Source organism: Bidens hawaiensis, unplaced genomic scaffold (genome assembly GCF_021521415.1).
Source record: "Bidens hawaiensis isolate Kalapana, Puna unplaced genomic scaffold, B.hawaiensis_p1.1 tig00099135_1, whole genome shotgun sequence".
Lineage (NCBI taxonomy): Eukaryota > Viridiplantae > Streptophyta > Magnoliopsida > Asterales > Asteraceae > Bidens > Bidens hawaiensis.
Window position 1 is genome coordinate 2523 of NW_027504643.1, and position 16879 is coordinate 19401.

At 37.8% G+C, this 16879-nt stretch overlaps 1 non-coding gene across 1 annotated transcript; it reads left to right on the forward strand.

The window, feature by feature from the left end:
- Positions 1–14992: 14992 nt before the first annotated feature.
- LOC143608123 (small nucleolar RNA R71) lies at positions 14993–15099 on the forward strand. Its single transcript, XR_013149146.1, has one exon. It is a non-coding gene; the product is annotated as a small nucleolar RNA R71 (small nucleolar RNA).
- Positions 15100–16879: the final 1780 nt, after the last annotated feature.

Consider the following 16879-nt stretch of genomic DNA (forward strand, 5'->3'; position numbering starts at 1 on the left):
CTCATGTCCTCTCTATCAGAAGAGCTCTATCTCCATTTAGATACTTTCCATACATTTCTTTGTAACCCTTCATGTCAAATCGACTTACAATATCAGGAATTTCAAATGTCTTTTCAACCACCCAACAAGAATCAGTGTGATGTCCATAGGCATCACACTTCTTACAACACACTTTTGCAAAACTTTTCATGTCTTCAAGTAGTTGCTTGTCCTTGATCTGTCACTAGGCTTGGGAAAGTCAAAACCTAATGAGGTTTTGGGGCATAAGAGTTGGTGAAGTCCGTCTTAATGGGCTTGCTGATGTCAGGTATTTGAGGATATTTTTCTTTCACAAACACTATCTTCTTCAACTTAGATGGAGTAAATGAAGAGCTTTTCTCTTGTTCTGCTGCATATCTTCTCATAGGTAGATAATTAAAATCCCTAATGACAAAGAGTTCATAGTTTGAGAATACTGGATAGATTGGAGGGTGTTGATCATCTGTGTAGCTCTCAGATTTATCATTCTTGTTTTTTGTTTAAGCTCTTTCACATATATCAAATGCCTTGTGTTCTCTACTCATCTTTTCATGGTGTTTCTTGAGTTTAGGGATTATCTTTGGCAACTTTAGAATCGTTTTATCATCTTTTTTGTTTGATACCTTCTTCTTTTGTTTACCTTTTGAAGATTTGTCACTGTTGCAACTTCATGTGCTCCCTTCACTGGAGTATTCACTCCATCTCTTCGTTAATTACTTCAACACTCGCGTTAAACGCAACTAAACACTATTCTAGACAACCGAAAACTAGTTTTCAGTCTACAACAAGTTGACCAATCAAACGAACACCAATGGACACGATTATAAAGTATGTAATTCTAGAAATACCTAGGAATATGTTGGTGCAAAACTCACTTCAAACAGCCACGACACGATCACAATTGAACATCCACCGGTTAAGCCTAAAATGAACTTATCGATCAATAACAAGTAAAACGTGCAGATTTTAGCATGCGAAGATGCATTTAATTACATAGGATAACCTTTGAAATAAATTATTAAATTTTTACCAGACTTTCATAAATGTCATAGGTTTATAAAAATATTTTTATTATATTTTTCTAGTGGACATAAAAATTATAAAAATTCCTCCAACACAGCAAGGTACGTGCAGCTATTTCAGTGCACAACAAAATGGTTTTATTTTTATAAAATTAAACGATTCCAATTGGGTTTGATTCTTAACTCAAGATATTAAGTTCCAGAAGTGGAACCAACTAATTTGGACTTGTTGAAAAAGAGTTATGATGTCGGGAAGACAGACCAGAATCCGACATCCCGCATCAGCTTTGACACTCGATTTTACAAAATCAAAAAAAGCATTCAAATCTCATCCAAAAATTACATATTATACCTTTATGGAAACTAGACTGAAAGTAGAACATCATGGAAACAATAATCGATCAAAAACAATGGGTTATCATTGCATTACAGACCCTACAATAAACATACACGAATCTGTCAGAAACTGTTACAATTAAAACTCAACCCTAACGTGTTCAACAAAGGGTTTAAGGGTGAAAAGGAGTTGTATTAGGCTGGAACCGACCTGGAATTAGTCTCGGGAGGCTGGAGAATAGCCGGAACTTGCACGAAAATCGAGAAGGACCCCTGTATAGCTGCTGCTGATCGCAACTTAGGGTGGGGGTTAGGGTTAACTTATTATTTTAATACAAATGTTACATCTAGGCCCTCCACCTTGATGGAATGTAATACTTGGATGAAAAGTTAGGAAATTTAACTTACGAGAATGACCAGGAGGCCCCTAAAGACATCAGAACGGGTCTTGGTTAAAATACAAACTTTACAAGGTTTAAGGATTTTAACAGAAATTTACGAGCATTACAGGGTTGTTGTACCACAGGCGGAGCGTGAGGTTATTGAACCGGCTGTTGAACAAATTGGTCATGAAGTAGAGATGGATACGGAAGTGGAAAATGCATAAGTATTTGTTGAATCAATTATGCAAATAGAGCATAGAATTTAAGAGCCAGTTATAGCCAGCAGTGGTGGAAATGAGGAAAACATGGATGACGATGCCTTTATTGACAATGTAATCACTCAAGTAACAGATAACATTAACATCATCACACCACCAATTTCACCCGATCCAAATGCTACCCAAGATGACATTTCCTCAACCGGCACAGAACCATTCTCACCTGGTTTAGACCCCGCCTAGGATTCAGTATCCACATCCCTAGCAAACACTGAGCCTTTTCTCTCTAGCCTTGAACAAATACAAGACACATCTATATGAAAACCTCCAACATCACCACTCACAGAGCCAGTTCAAGATACACCTATCAACCAAAACATTTTAACCCTCACTGAAACATACAAACCACCATCACCTGAAACCTCCTCAAACCAACCAAAATCCGACTTTGAATTCAAATGAGCTCAAGAAACACCTTCATCCTCTCCAACATACATGAATGAAGATCTACTTGTAGAAAATGCTGAACTGGAGTTTGAAAACATCATGCTGAAAGAAAGAAATGCAATTTTAAATGCAAAGAATAAGGCATTAGAAGCAGCTCTACAACAAGCTCTACTGAGAATCAAAACCTAGAGCAGGCTGAGGTTGAGAAGACCTCAGATGCACCAAACAAAGGCAGAAACATGTTGATGATGAAGAAACTAGGTTAGAGGTGATTGGAAAGTTTATGAAGATGAAAGTTCTAAAGAGAATGCACTTAATTTGATTAATCTGGAGTATGAAGTAGAGGAAGAAGAAAATGTTAATTGGAGACAAGCATTTGATGAGGGGGAGTTTGAAATGGATTAGGAGACCCAGAGCAAGTACAGAAGAGAAAAATGAAGGGCAAGGGGATAGATTATACAGAGAAAGACTTGCATCCAAAGGTTATGCCTAAAATTGTTACTAGTGATGAAATATTGGAAAGAAATGTAGTGAATGATCTTGATGTTGCTGAGGTGGAGTCAGTTAGGAAGATTATTGAGACCAGGAATGATGAGATGGTAGTAGAAGAAGAAGAGGAGGAAATACCTCAGGAAGTGTTAGAGACATTGATAAATTTAAAGAGGAAAGAAGAGGAGGATGAAAGGATGAGAAAGTTGGCTGATGAGAGCATTGGTGTGGCAATGGAAGAGCTGAAGAAGAATCAATCTGAACAGACTGAAACCGAATTAAGTTAAAGAACAAAAAGGGAACATGAGAAGAGTGAAGGACTTAGTTTCGGACTGCTTGCACATTTGGCAGTTCTGAGAATTTACTACAACATTTTGCAAAACCCAGAGAGAGATGCACCAGATGTTGTAGCTACTGCTAAAATGGCTCAAGCACCTCAGAGAGAAAAGGAAAAGAGAAGCAGTCAATTACGATTAGAGGATGTCTCGGAGCCTAGAGTAGAGGAAGTCTTTGATGAAACTCATGCTGAGAACTTGGTTGATCCTGTTGTCACTGAACCAATTGAAGTTGAAGAACCCACAGTCAAGGAATCTAAAAGAAGAAAAGAAAATCTAGAAACGGAAATTCCCAAAGCGAAGAGGCAAAAGACTGACAAGCCAACAGTGAAGAAAGTCTACACTAGAAAAGAGAAAGAAAAGACAATTGATCTTGATGAACCAGTTATAGATGCTTTACATGGTCTGGATGAGAATATAGAAGTTGAGGAGGATGAGGACAGAATGAAAACTAATCCAAGGATCATATTTTTAATGCAATGTGGTCTTGACCTTGAAACTGAGATTGAACAATTAGCTGAGTTGAAGACAAAGGAGAAAAAAGAAAGGAGAGAGAGGGGAGATAAGAAAGAAGAGTAAAACAAAGCCTATATCTTGAGTCTGGATTATGATCAAAGACACATCAATCGAATGACTAGGGAAGGCATAACTGAGGCTGCAGATGAATGGAGAAGGAGAGAGACACAAAGAAATTTCTTACTGCAAACTGGTCATGTGGCCACATATCTCAACGGTCAACCCTTCACTGAATTTGACAAACTATTCAGACAAGTTGTAGTTGATGATAGTCTTGACCTTGAAACTGAGATTGAACAATTAGCTGAGTTGAAGACAAAGGAGAAAAAAGAAAGGAGAGAGAGGGGAGATAAGAAAGAAGAGTAAAACAAAGCCTATATCTTGAGTCTGGATTATGATCAAAGACACATCAATCGAATGACTAGGGAAGGCATAACTGAGGCTGCAGATGAATGGAGAAGGAGAGAGACACAAAGAAATTTCTTACTGCAAACTGGTCATGTGGCCACATATCTCAACGGTCAACCCTTCACTGAATTTGACAAACTATACAGACAAGTTGTAGTTGATGATACAACAAAGTATGTGCAGGAAGTGAAGAAGAAGAAGGAAGAGGATGCCAAGAAAGAATATCAAGAATTGAAGAGGAAGAACAAAGAGATCAAGTTCTTGGTAGAGAATGGATATGATTATGATGTCATTAAAAACTTATCCAAAGATGCTCTAGTTTAGAAAATAAAAATGGTTAAAGAAGCACACAAGCTGGAAAGAGTTATAATGCAGACTAAGAGAGAGAGAAAAGAGAAGAAAAAAGATGAAAAGGAGAGGTTAGAGGCTGAGAAAAGGAAGAATGAAGCCATTGAGTGGTTTAATGACCCTGAAAGAGTGAAAACATTGAAAGATATTTTGTTGAAGAAAGGAATGAATGAAAGAGAATTCACAACTCTATCTCAAGAATTATTGATAGAAATATATCATAGAGAGCAGAAGATGTATTTGGAAGAAGAAAGAAAGTATCTGGAGGAACATAAAAGAAAGGAAAGAATGAATGAAGGAAGAAGAACTGATCAAACTGGAACAAAGCTCAATGCAGAACAAGTGACTCAAATGAGCAGTATATTATGCCAAAGAGGTGCCAGTTTTCAAGACTTGATACTCAAAGAGGGGGAGGAGACCAAAAGATTATTTGATGAATCAGAAAGGAAGCATGGAACAAAACCCTCCTCATCAAGGTCTGGTGTACCTATGATACAATCTGTAGTGGAAAGGCAACCAACTCAAGTGAGAAACCTAAATCTGCCCACTCAGTTGTATTTTGATGCAAGATCAAGAACCCTAAGGGTAATCACTATAGATGGAGAGGAGATGCATATCATATTTAGAATTGATTTCAGAAATTTTTCAAGAGAACAACTGGAAAGGATGTCACGGCTTGATTTATATGATAATCAGCAGAGGAGTAGATTGGCTGGACAACAGAAAAATGATCTTTCCAAGTACTTAAAAGAACAAGCTGAAAAAGGATTCCCACTGGTCGATCAGAAAAGAAAAGAATCATACACAGTAGCTGAAAGGGAGAGGAGAAAGAGAAGAATAAGTGAAGTTAGACCGTCAAAAATTTTACCTTGGGAATCTAAGAATAGAAAATTACAGAAAACCAGTGGCTCTAGCTCAATCAAAAGAATTTTAAAGGAAAGCCTGGCCATGAGAAAGGAGATAGAAGTGCCTAACTCGCAAGTGCAACAAGATGGGAGAATTGCTCATCTTACATATAATAGGCAAAGTGATTCAGTGTCCTTAAGAAACTCTAAAGGAAGGACAATTAAAATTGTTGAACATGATGGTGAATTGGAATATATACACATCCAAGATCTTCAAGACATAATTGACATAGTTATTCCAATAGATTATGAGGATGCTGTAGAGCTTGACATGTTCCAGCAGAGAGTAGCAGCAGTGAGACATGAGAAACTAATTGAAGCTTAAAGGAGACAGTGAATTCGAAAGCAAGGATGGGAGGTTTAAAGATGATCTAATGAATCCTTGTTTATCTTTTGTGTATTTTATTTTTGATATGTAATTTGATATAACATGTAATTTTGATGTGTAATGCCGAAGAGGCAGAATTTGTTTATTAAATGCAATGAGTTTTTCCTAAATTGAATATCTTTAGAAATTGATACATTTGTAACTATATGCAGGTATATTTTGGTGCATCTGAGCTTCTTCCAATCTAGGGGGAAATTTTTGAGCCGAAATTTTACAAGGAAGTTTAGAATCTTCTCGATCTCTTCAAAGAAATGCCTATGTATGGACTTCGAGCAAGCTTGGACGTTCGAGCATGGTTTCACTACCTCGAGCATGATGTCTTATGCGTATAAGACTATCTTCTAGAATTTCTTCTAAGTGTTGAAGGCTTTGAGCAAGCTACACTTCGTCAAGCGAGGATATTCTTTATCGTGTATGGATTTCCAATCGAGCAAACAACTTGATCTATCCAGCTTAAACCAAGTGATCCGAGCACATTAGTGGGTCGAGCATGGATACAATAAAAGAAGATCTCAAATGTTCTTAGTATAACCTTCAAGCATGGTTCATTCCGAGGAAGCGTCTCACCCGAGTATGATGAAAGTTGTTCACAATAAGTCACAAGGCAGGATTGAAGTGATTTAGAGGAACATGCTTGCTCATGGGACATATTCGAGCAAAGAAAGGATATGTTATGAAGATTAAAGTTTGCTGGAGGAGAATGTTTTCTACTGAAAACATTCTAAGTAAAGTATACTCAAAGACTTGTTTCGAGCATGCCATGCATTACAAGTCTGCTCGACAAGGATATATCATACTTGAAGAATTGTTTATTTCATTCATTATGTAATCATTTGGGTTTCTAGAAGGAACGTCTGGGCATATAAATAGAGTCCTAGGTTTTCCATGTAAAAGAATGAGCCTTTACTGAATACGAGAGCATAAACGCCAGACCGAATATTCCTCTTTGTGCAACTTCGTACCGTCGCCGACACGAAACCCTTGACATTTCATGCATTAAATCACTGTTCCTTAACCGATTAATCGATATAGTGAATCTTTGTCCGCTGTCTTTATTACTGATTATTTATTGTCATTCAAACCATTATTCCCAATCCTTGAATATACTGATTCCGCTGGGATATTCAAAAGGCCCCGAGTTATTAGATCTAGTGTAGGTTTTGCACTAGGTCCGGTCCTGACACTCTCAATTCGGATAATCCTGTATTATCGCACGGAGAAAGTCCATGATTTTATATGAAACTTCCAGAAAATAAAGTAGAATATTCCAATATTAATCCTCGGGTTGGATAATCTTATCACGCAGGAGAGGATCTAATATTTGTGTAACGCCCGCCAATTTCCATTAAAAGATTTAAGCATTGTAAAGTTTGTATATTCTACCGAGACGAGTTGGCGTTCTTCGGGGACCTTCTCATCATTTCCCATAAGTTAAATTTATTAACCTCTCGTCCAAGTTATTACAACATTCATAATGGAGGGACTAGAGTGTAACATGTTGTATAATATCAAAAAAAACCTAATCCTTTTCTTGTTCTGGCCGATCGCAACTTCCTCAGCCATCCCAAGTTCGTTTTTTTCTTTCTTCCAGCCATATTCAACGTGGTAAAACTCAAATTCAAGGTTAGTAATATACCAACGCAAGTCTTTTTCACCATTAAACCCCTTATTGAACCCTATAGATGTCATAAACATGTTAGGGTTTGAGTTTTGATTAAAACAGTTTCTGAAAGATTCGTACTCGTTTATTGTTTGGTGTGTAGCTTTGAGTCTAGTTTCCAGAAAGGTATAATATGTAATTTTTGGACGAGATTTGAATGGTTTTTATGATTTTATAAGATCGTGTGTCAAAGTTGATGCGGGGTGACGGATTCTGGTCTGTCTTTCCCGACATCATAACTCTTTTTTGACAAATCCAAATTGGTTGATTCCACATCTGAAAGTTCAAATTTTGAGTTAAGATTATATCCCAATTGAAATTGCTTAATTAAGTTTGGTAATGATTTTTAAACAAATAAAACACTTTTACTGTGCATTGAAATAGTTGCACGTACCTTTCTGTGTTGGAGGAATTTTTACAATTTTTGTGTGCACTGGAAAAATATAACAAAATTATTTTTAAAAGACTAAGACATTTATTAAATTCTGGTAAAAATTTTATTTCTATGGTTTTCCTATGTAATAAAATACATCTTTGCATGCTAAAATATGCATGTTATAGTAGTTATTGATCGATACTTTGGTTTTAGGCTTAACCGGTGGCTGACCTTTTGAACAATTTCAGGGCTGTTTTGATTAATGTTCTTGATTCATAATCCTCTTAGGTATGTCTAGTGTATAAAATTTAATATCGTGAGCTATGGTTTTCTTTTGATTGGTTAACTAGTTATAGATTGAAAAATAGTGTTCAGTTGTCTAGATTGTTAAGTTGTTGCGTTTAGCTCGATGTTTGAAGGAATTAACAACCAATTCAGTTTGTGTAGCTTCGGTTTGATATACGGGCTGTGCAAAAATGATTTTTTTAAGTATTGGGGCTGAATTGGTTGTCAGTTACTTAAACGGGTCGGTACAACGCAAATTCGCGTTCATTGATAGTTTGTGCGTCATGCTTGCGAATTACCGACCCATCAAACTCGTGTAGTGTCATGTGGACTTGTTGGCTGTGATTTTATTAAATTTGGTCTACACGGGGCTGAGTTGGTTGTTAAGAGCATAAACAACTCATAAGCGCACATATTCGTTCAACTAGCAACTCCCGGGGGTATTTTGGGAATGTCACCGGGATTAGCTAAAGGAGGTTTTGGTAAATACAAGGCCCCAGGGGCTGTTTTAATTGAACTTGGTAAGGCCGAGGCTTTGGGTAAATCAACCATGCTAGAACGCCTCGTAGGATAAACGAGTCGGTTCGGTTCCGTTAGTAATTATTGTTCGTAATCTGTGACAATCGTCAATTTCAGGTTAACTCCGTTAACTCAACTCCGTCAATTCAAACTTAAAGATCACTGAATCTATAACGCACACCTCATTACATTTAAACTAGGGTTTAAATGACGCTTAACACTTACTACATGTGTAGTCTTTCGGGAATTGCACCGAAACGCAAACGAGTTGACGCAAACGATTGGTGAATAAACGAAAAACGTCAAAACAATAATTATGTGATAATTATGTGTTAGACTTATGTGTTATGTGATAACATTGTTATAAACGTTAACTCAATGTGCTAGAACTAGTTAATTAAGCTAGAAAAGTAACATTTGAAAGTTAAGGGACCAAAGTGTATTATATTATTATTATTAATATTAACTTAAAAACCCTAACTCTCCTCTTTCTCTCCCTCAAACCCGACGGCAGCTACCCCCCCCCCCTCTCCTCACGATCGGCTCACACACACACACATATCTCTTGGTTTTTGATCTTGTTTTTCACAATTGAAGCCTCCTACACCCGATTCTAGTCATCTTCTACCTTCCTCTTGCTTATTTTTGTGCTTTTGAAGGTATAATTATAAACCCTAAAATCTGGAAATTTCATATATTGTGTTCATATGATCTTTGTTTGATTTGATGATGTATTGATGATGATTTGATAACTAGAATTGATATTATTACATGTTAATTGGTTGTGTCTTTGATTTTGAGATCAAATAAAACCCTAACCATGTATGTAATGTGTAATTGATGTGCATGGATGGTGATATTGGTGTCTAGAATGTTATATGAACGGATTATGGTCCATAGATAGTTAATGTGTTGAGTTTAGATGCAAACAGTTTCTGGACAGATTGTGTTATTGATGTTCAATTGACTGTATCGGGGTGTAAATGTGAAAATTGGTTGAGATTATTGATACTACAGTAAACTAGCTTGAGTCTAGTTTCTAAAGAATATAAATTTGCAATTTTTGGACATGTAAAAGTTAACCTTTATGATTTTACAAAAACGTTGTGCAAAGCTGAGTTGTTAGACCTGCTGTTAGGTTGTTTTGTAAATATTATATCTCAAGAACTACGAGACCAATTTGGTTGGTTCCACTTCTGGAAGTTGACTTGTTGAGTTAGGAACCTAACCCGAGTGGTCTTGCATTTGTTGGATTTTTCGTTTAACGGGAATTTCAAATAACATTCTGTTGCGCATGAATTTGACTGTTATGAGTTTGCTGTAAGGTTTTGATCATTGTGAGAAACATATGTGGAATAAAAATAAAATAAAATATGTTCTGGAAACCTAATACACGTATGCTTTTGTGATGATTTTTGGTAAATTAATTGAGATGCTATGATCGGTGGAATAGTACAATCTTTCAAGTTGAATTTCTGTCTCGGTGAGACTAGCTGCTGAATTTTGTGAAAATGCATGAAACATGATAATTGCTAGTAAATTGTTATGTTTTGACCAAATTGCCCCTGCGGGGAATACTTGCTATATAATTGTGGTGTTTTGACCAAATTGCCCCTGCGGGGAATAGTCGCTAGTGATGTACATTATTAATGCATGACACGTAAATAATTGTTCACACATGTATCGTATCACAATTGTACTTGTTAAGTCACACACGATTCACAAACGAGACACGAAACACATTGTGTGCATAGGTATTATGTGCCGAGTCTAGAGACTCGATAATAGTTCCGACACTTAGAAAATCTCTTTGTTGTTTTAGAACGCTAGAGAGAGTTTTTTGTGACGCGCATCACTTGGTGATTTATTTTTGGGAAATCTTCGCAAACAGTGAGTTCACTTACCCCTCTAAACTATTTTCAAACGCTTTTCACTTGGGGAGATAACATACTCCCAAAACGCATTTAAGATTTTGTTAATATAAATTATATATCACTTGTAAAGACTAAGTGGAAAACGCAATAACTAAAGTCCTTCATTCACATCGAACCGTTTAATATTGGATAATAGCGAGTCATTGTTGATTAGTACTACTGGGTTTGACAAACCCCACCCAACGCTAAACTCAACTGGAGGTCGAGTGGGTGTAATCTTGGCTAAACACATACCATGGTCGGGATAGACCTGGTGGCAAGGCAAATGATAAACAGTCAGCTTCGGTGTCGAACACTTAGTAATACTTGCTTTATAGGCTAGCTACCTATAGATATATAATTGATTTAACCCTATCTGGTAACGCAAAACGCTGAACGCAAAACGTTGAACGCGAAACGCTGAACGCGAAACGCTGAACGCGAAACGCTGAACGCGAAACGCTGAACGCAAAACGCTAAACGCTTTATTTTATATAAACTTGTGAACTCTTTAACCTCGTGTTGACACTTTTAGTATGCTATTCTCAGGTAGCCGAGGAGGGCGCGCGGTATAGGATCATGCATGGTTTTTGAACATTCTGATATGCATACATGTTTTTAACTATTATTATTTGGGTTTTTAAGACGTCCTGCGTGACGCAACTTTCATCTTTTGGTTTTTACGCTTCCGCACTTATTTTCATTTAAACGTTTTTATGGTTAAACTAATGATTCCGATCCTGTTAGTTCACACCCTCTAACGGTAAAACTCCGTTAGTGGATTTTGAGGGTGTGACATAATCCGACAGGCATTTGATTTGTGGGAGTACTTAGGGATTCTCTAGCTCGTTTTTGACTGGGTGCCTTGTGACAGGTGAGTTCATGATGACCCTCTTTAACTCTTTTTATGTTTTGGGCTGGAAAATAAACTCAACTGCAAATTTTAACTGATTTTACTCGTTAAAACAATTTGAAGGACATTGTATTGTCTTGTTAATATTTGTGCATTTATGAAATCCGGTGTGGATTATATTCTATGCCTTAGGATATTCTGGACTCTTTTCGGTCATAACTTCCTTAAGGTTATATACATTGTTTATGGTCTAGACTCGAGGATGTTATTAGGCTTGGTGTTAATTGTATACGAGAAGACCTATTTACTTTAGTTCATATTATGGACTGACTATTATATATTACCTTACAACCTACGAGTGTTGATATTATTTAGTTCCTTATGACTAAGAACTATTTGAGTAGGCTCATTGATGTGTGTGTGCATGATGATTACGGCCGGGTCAAATGTATTACTCGGGTTTTCAAATCCGGTGGTGGAAAGGCCCGTGTGGCGTGATCATCATTAAGGCGGGTCAAATATATTACTCGGGTTTTAAAATCACGTGGTGGAGAGACCCGTTGTATTTTAAACCATGATCGGGTCAAATATATTACTAGGGTTATACTCTTGGTGGTGAGGCCCGTATCACATGTTTGGATGTGTAAGCCGTGATCGAGTCAAATATATTACTCGGGTTTGACTCGTGGTGGAGAGGCTCGTGTCACGTGCTTATGTCTTACCGCGTCCGGGTCAAATATATTACTCGAGTCTTGACTCGTGGTGGAGAGACCCGTGTACATGTGTTCGACCATGAATGTATTATTTGGTGATATTTATTTATTTATTTGCTTATTATTCCCCCACTGTTTTAGATCTATAACCTTTGAAATAAATTATGAATACTGTTTATGAAAACTTGAACTCACTCAGCTCTAGCTGACTTTATGTATATGTTAGATTGATTTTCAGGTTGAGAAGTAGGGAACTACCGCTTGGACGTGCTCGAGACTACCCGTATGGTTGAAGGCATATATAGTCGGAGATTAATAACGTAAATTGTTTTCTTTTCGTTTATTACTTTAAACATTTAAATTATGGTTTTGGGCACTCTTCCCGGTTTTTGGAGATTTTGATATTTACTATTTCGCTGTTTATTACTCTGAATTGATTTTAATAAGATGAACTTGTTTGGTTTTAAATGTTTGAGAATTTTTGGATATGATAACCAACTATAGGATTCCTGGGATTCGGGGTCTTACAATTTGAACAAAAATAAAGAAAAGATAAAGTTGAATATCTTTCCAAAATTAAAGAAAAAATAAAGCAGAATTTTCTTCAAAATGAATGAATGCTCACACAGTAATCTTTTAACTTTTTGACTTATTCAATATGATATAGTATCACTCGTCAAGATGTTATTCCATTAGATTCAGTGATTGTTATATTTATATCTTATCAATTCCTATATAGTCTGTCAAGCCTATCATTGCATATCATATTGCTAGCTTTACGATATTTTTTTAATCTAATTTATTCATGTGCTAGATCAAATCCCTTCAATGTACTATCTTTTTCTCTTTTTGCTTCAAGAACTCATTTTGAGAAGCATTTTTCGATGTTTTTGAATTTTGAATATTCGAATGTTTTTAGAATTTTATATTTTTCTGTACAAACGAAAATCACAATATTTTGTGTTTTTATATTTTCTCCCCCTAAAAACCAACAAATAAAAAATAAAAACAAGAAAAGGAAAATAAAATTGATTTAACCGAGTAGTTGAACATCTTTTAATCTTTTAAAACCGTTTAGACCAAGCAAGTATTGAAATCTTGTTTTGTCAAAGGCTTTGATAAAAGGCCAGACTTCTGAAAATCGGTGTGCATCTTTTCAATATCGATTAATTTCTTGTCACACCCCATATAACAAATTGCGGAATCGTAAAACTGAAATGTAACAGATACCTCTGGTATCAACCGCATTGCTTATCAAGAATAATACAAACTAATTTACAATATTTTACATTGATCTAACATCGTTTACAACTAGTTGATACAAACTAAATCCAGCCCGATAAGCGGCTTTACTTCTTACTAGAACACTTGCATCAATTCACCCAGCATTGATTGCAAGTCAAACACGTAGCACATGGACTCTGTAGTCCAAGTCCGGTATACCTGAAAAACATGTTAAAACGGGTAAACTACAAATAGTTGGTGAGTTTCAAGAATCAGTTGTGTGTATAACAACCAAAGTTTGTAAATATGTATGTATGTACGGAATCAGATTAATACTGGCCCCAAGGTCGGCCAACGCATGACTAACCATATCATCGCCTAAGATGTAAGGAATCGTGAAACTCCCAGGATCGGCCATCTTTTCAGGCAACTTGCTCTACAAAATGGCAGAGCATCAGCACTAAGAGGAACGAAAGAGACTTCGGCTAACTTCTACTTATTCGTAAAAATGTCCATGAGGAACTTGGCATATTTAGGCATTTGAGTTAGTGCCTCAAGGAATGGAACGTTTACATGATGCTCCTGAAGAAGTTCTAAGAATTTAGCGTTTTGCTCCTCGTCTTTGTCCATCTGAAGTCTCCCAAGATATGGCAATTTAGGCTTATAAACTCTTAGTGGTGGTTTCACTTGCTTCTCGGCATGTGTTGTACTTGCTGGGCTGCGCCTCTAGTGCACCTTGCCCGGTGAAGAATCCATTTGTATCTTCTGGTCTATCTGCTCCTCCCCATCGACCGCAGGCTGCTTGACGACTCCTCCTGTAGTCACCTCCTGAATCACGGGCTCGTTACGTGCCCCTGCACCACTCGTAGTAATCACAGCTTTCGCGAATCCCTTCGGGTTTTGCTCGGTATTGCTCGGAAGTGTACTCGGCGGCCTCTCATTTAAACGACTAGCTATCTCTCCCATTTTCCGCTCCAGATTCTGAATCGATGCTCCCTGATTTTTCATGAAGGTTTCGTGCTCACGGAAATTCTCTTGGGTTTCCTTATGACGAGAATCTTCTCGTGTCATGAGCTTGGATGGCATCTGTGTCTGCTGTGCCATCATCTCCTCTAAGGTGGGCTTCTCTCCACTTCTTGGCCCCTCGACGGACTCCTGGATATGCTTTGACATTGCTGGAAGCCGGATTGATTTCCATTCGTCCAGTTTGAGTTTTGATTGCTTCTCCATCCCGAATTATGGGAATTTTGGTTTCGGTTTGGATAGCTTATAAAGTCAACAGCCTCTTCCTGAAAACCTATGGGGCACGGATTCGTATCATGCCCCTCCCCCACAAATCTCGCAGAGCTGACTCTTCACCTGCAGGTCCTTCACCATCTTTGTTAACGCCTCAACCTGTGCCGTAAGTGCGGTGTTCGTGTCGACCGAATGTAAGCCACGTGATATAGAGTGGACGCTCTTGGTACTCCTAGCGGGTGGTCACAGGTATCAACTCATCGCTAACCCATTGAACAGGGCTATGCACTCATCGGTATCCTTCGTCTTCAGCAAGTCGCCTCCCGCCGCTGTGTCAAGCATACTCTGTGTCGCATATGTCACTCCATTATAGAACTTCTCGACAACTGCCTCGTCCTGTAGACCATGGTTCGGGTATAATGCTAGAAGATTTTTGAGTCGCTCCCATGCCTCATAGAAAGTCTCAGTATCCTCCATTTGGAAAGAATAAATTTGATTACGAAGACGAGAGGCTTTAGCCAGAGGATCGTATTTTTCAAGAAATTGGGCTTGCATGGCGGCCCAAGTAGCTATGCCTGTGGGAGGGATTCTAGCCACAGAATAGCCTTATCCAATGTTGTAAAACTCCCGAGTAGGCGGCCGAGTACTCACCGATTACTCCCCGCCAAGATCGAGTACTCCCCACCTCGGCCGAGTACTTCGTAGGTATTTTCCGAGTAATCCCCGAATACACGTGAGTACTCGCGACTCCCTAGTCGACCGCCTATGACCGCCTACCGACTTTTACAACCATGGCCTTATCAACAAGTGATAATGGAAAGACACGAAGCTTGATAGCATCTTCAGAAACGCCGGTGAGATTGAATGTGTCGCAAAATACGAGCAATGCGAGTAAGATGAGAACGCGGGTTTTCGTGGATCAACCCGTGAAATTATGCAGAATGTGAAATAGTGTTCAGAATATTAGATGGAATCTGCCAATTTGTGTTTACCGAGAAAGCTGGTGGAAAGATGCTGGATCTCGCGCCAGCATTGGCCGGACGGTCCGGGTCTGCAACGGTCCTCCTCGGTGGTGGTACTGTGTCGCCCTTATCTTCTGCTACCGGTGGTGCCTTAGATCGCCTATGAAACTCACGTTCGGGTTCGGAAAAAGGTTTTAACTCGGATGGTCCCTGCGAAAAAGGTTTTAACTCGGATGGTCGCTATTATCCAAATAATTTTTTTTTCAAGTAGAACGTAGAGCCCCAAACTACACAAAAATAAGCAAAATTAAACTAAGTAAGTTAAACTAATCTAAACTAGAAAACAAAAAATAAACAGGCTAGTTCCCAACTCGGGTCGTTCTCTAATCGCCTCAAACCGTGTCCCCGGCAACGGCGATAAGAACTTGATGTGCAAAAATATATATGACTAATAAAACGATTCGCAAATAAGCTTTAAAAACCAAACAACCTAACCTAGTTCACACAATCGGCAAGTGTAACGGTCGCGTGTAGCAAAGAGAAAGGAAGTCCGGGTATCGAACTCAAGGACACTAGAGGTGGCTCGTTTACTAAACCCTAACTAAGTCCTGCCCTAAAAACAATATTTAATTAATTATTATTTTTTTAATTTTGTTTTAATTAATTTAAACTAATTTAACTAACTTACTTAAATTAACGGAGCTAACGGGAAAACTTAACGACACTAACGGCACTAACGGGGTTCTCAAATATGATGAAAGCGAACCACCTAGGCAAGAATCTTAACGACACACTCAACGACCTCGGGTGACAATGAACACATGAACCGTGTTCTAAAGATGATCAAACTAGACAATAATAAGGGAAAATAGGTCCCTACGGTCAGTTTTGCTAAAGACCCCTAAAAACGTCTAGAAAGATAGGTAAAGCACGATTGATTTTCTAAATACCCTAATGATTAGTTACTTGGTCCGTATCAAAATCATAAATTCATCTAAGGCTCGTAATCCTAACAAACCTAGAGAATAAGGGGTAATTCAATATTAAAGATTAAATAATTCGACTTATAAATTAACCTAGTCAACGGCTAGAAAACCGAACAAGGTCTCGCAACGGCTAACTAAATCGACTAGACCAAAGAGATAAATCGACTCCTAATGTCTTGGTCCAACTAAAAGGAGATGAACCACTGAGATGAAAAACTCTAACCAATCAATCCCTATGGTGACGCCAACCACAAACAACCAAAAAGACCATGTAATTAGTCTAGCATGCAATCCCAAACAAAACACGAAACTAATTCTTATAAAGATAAAATCACACGA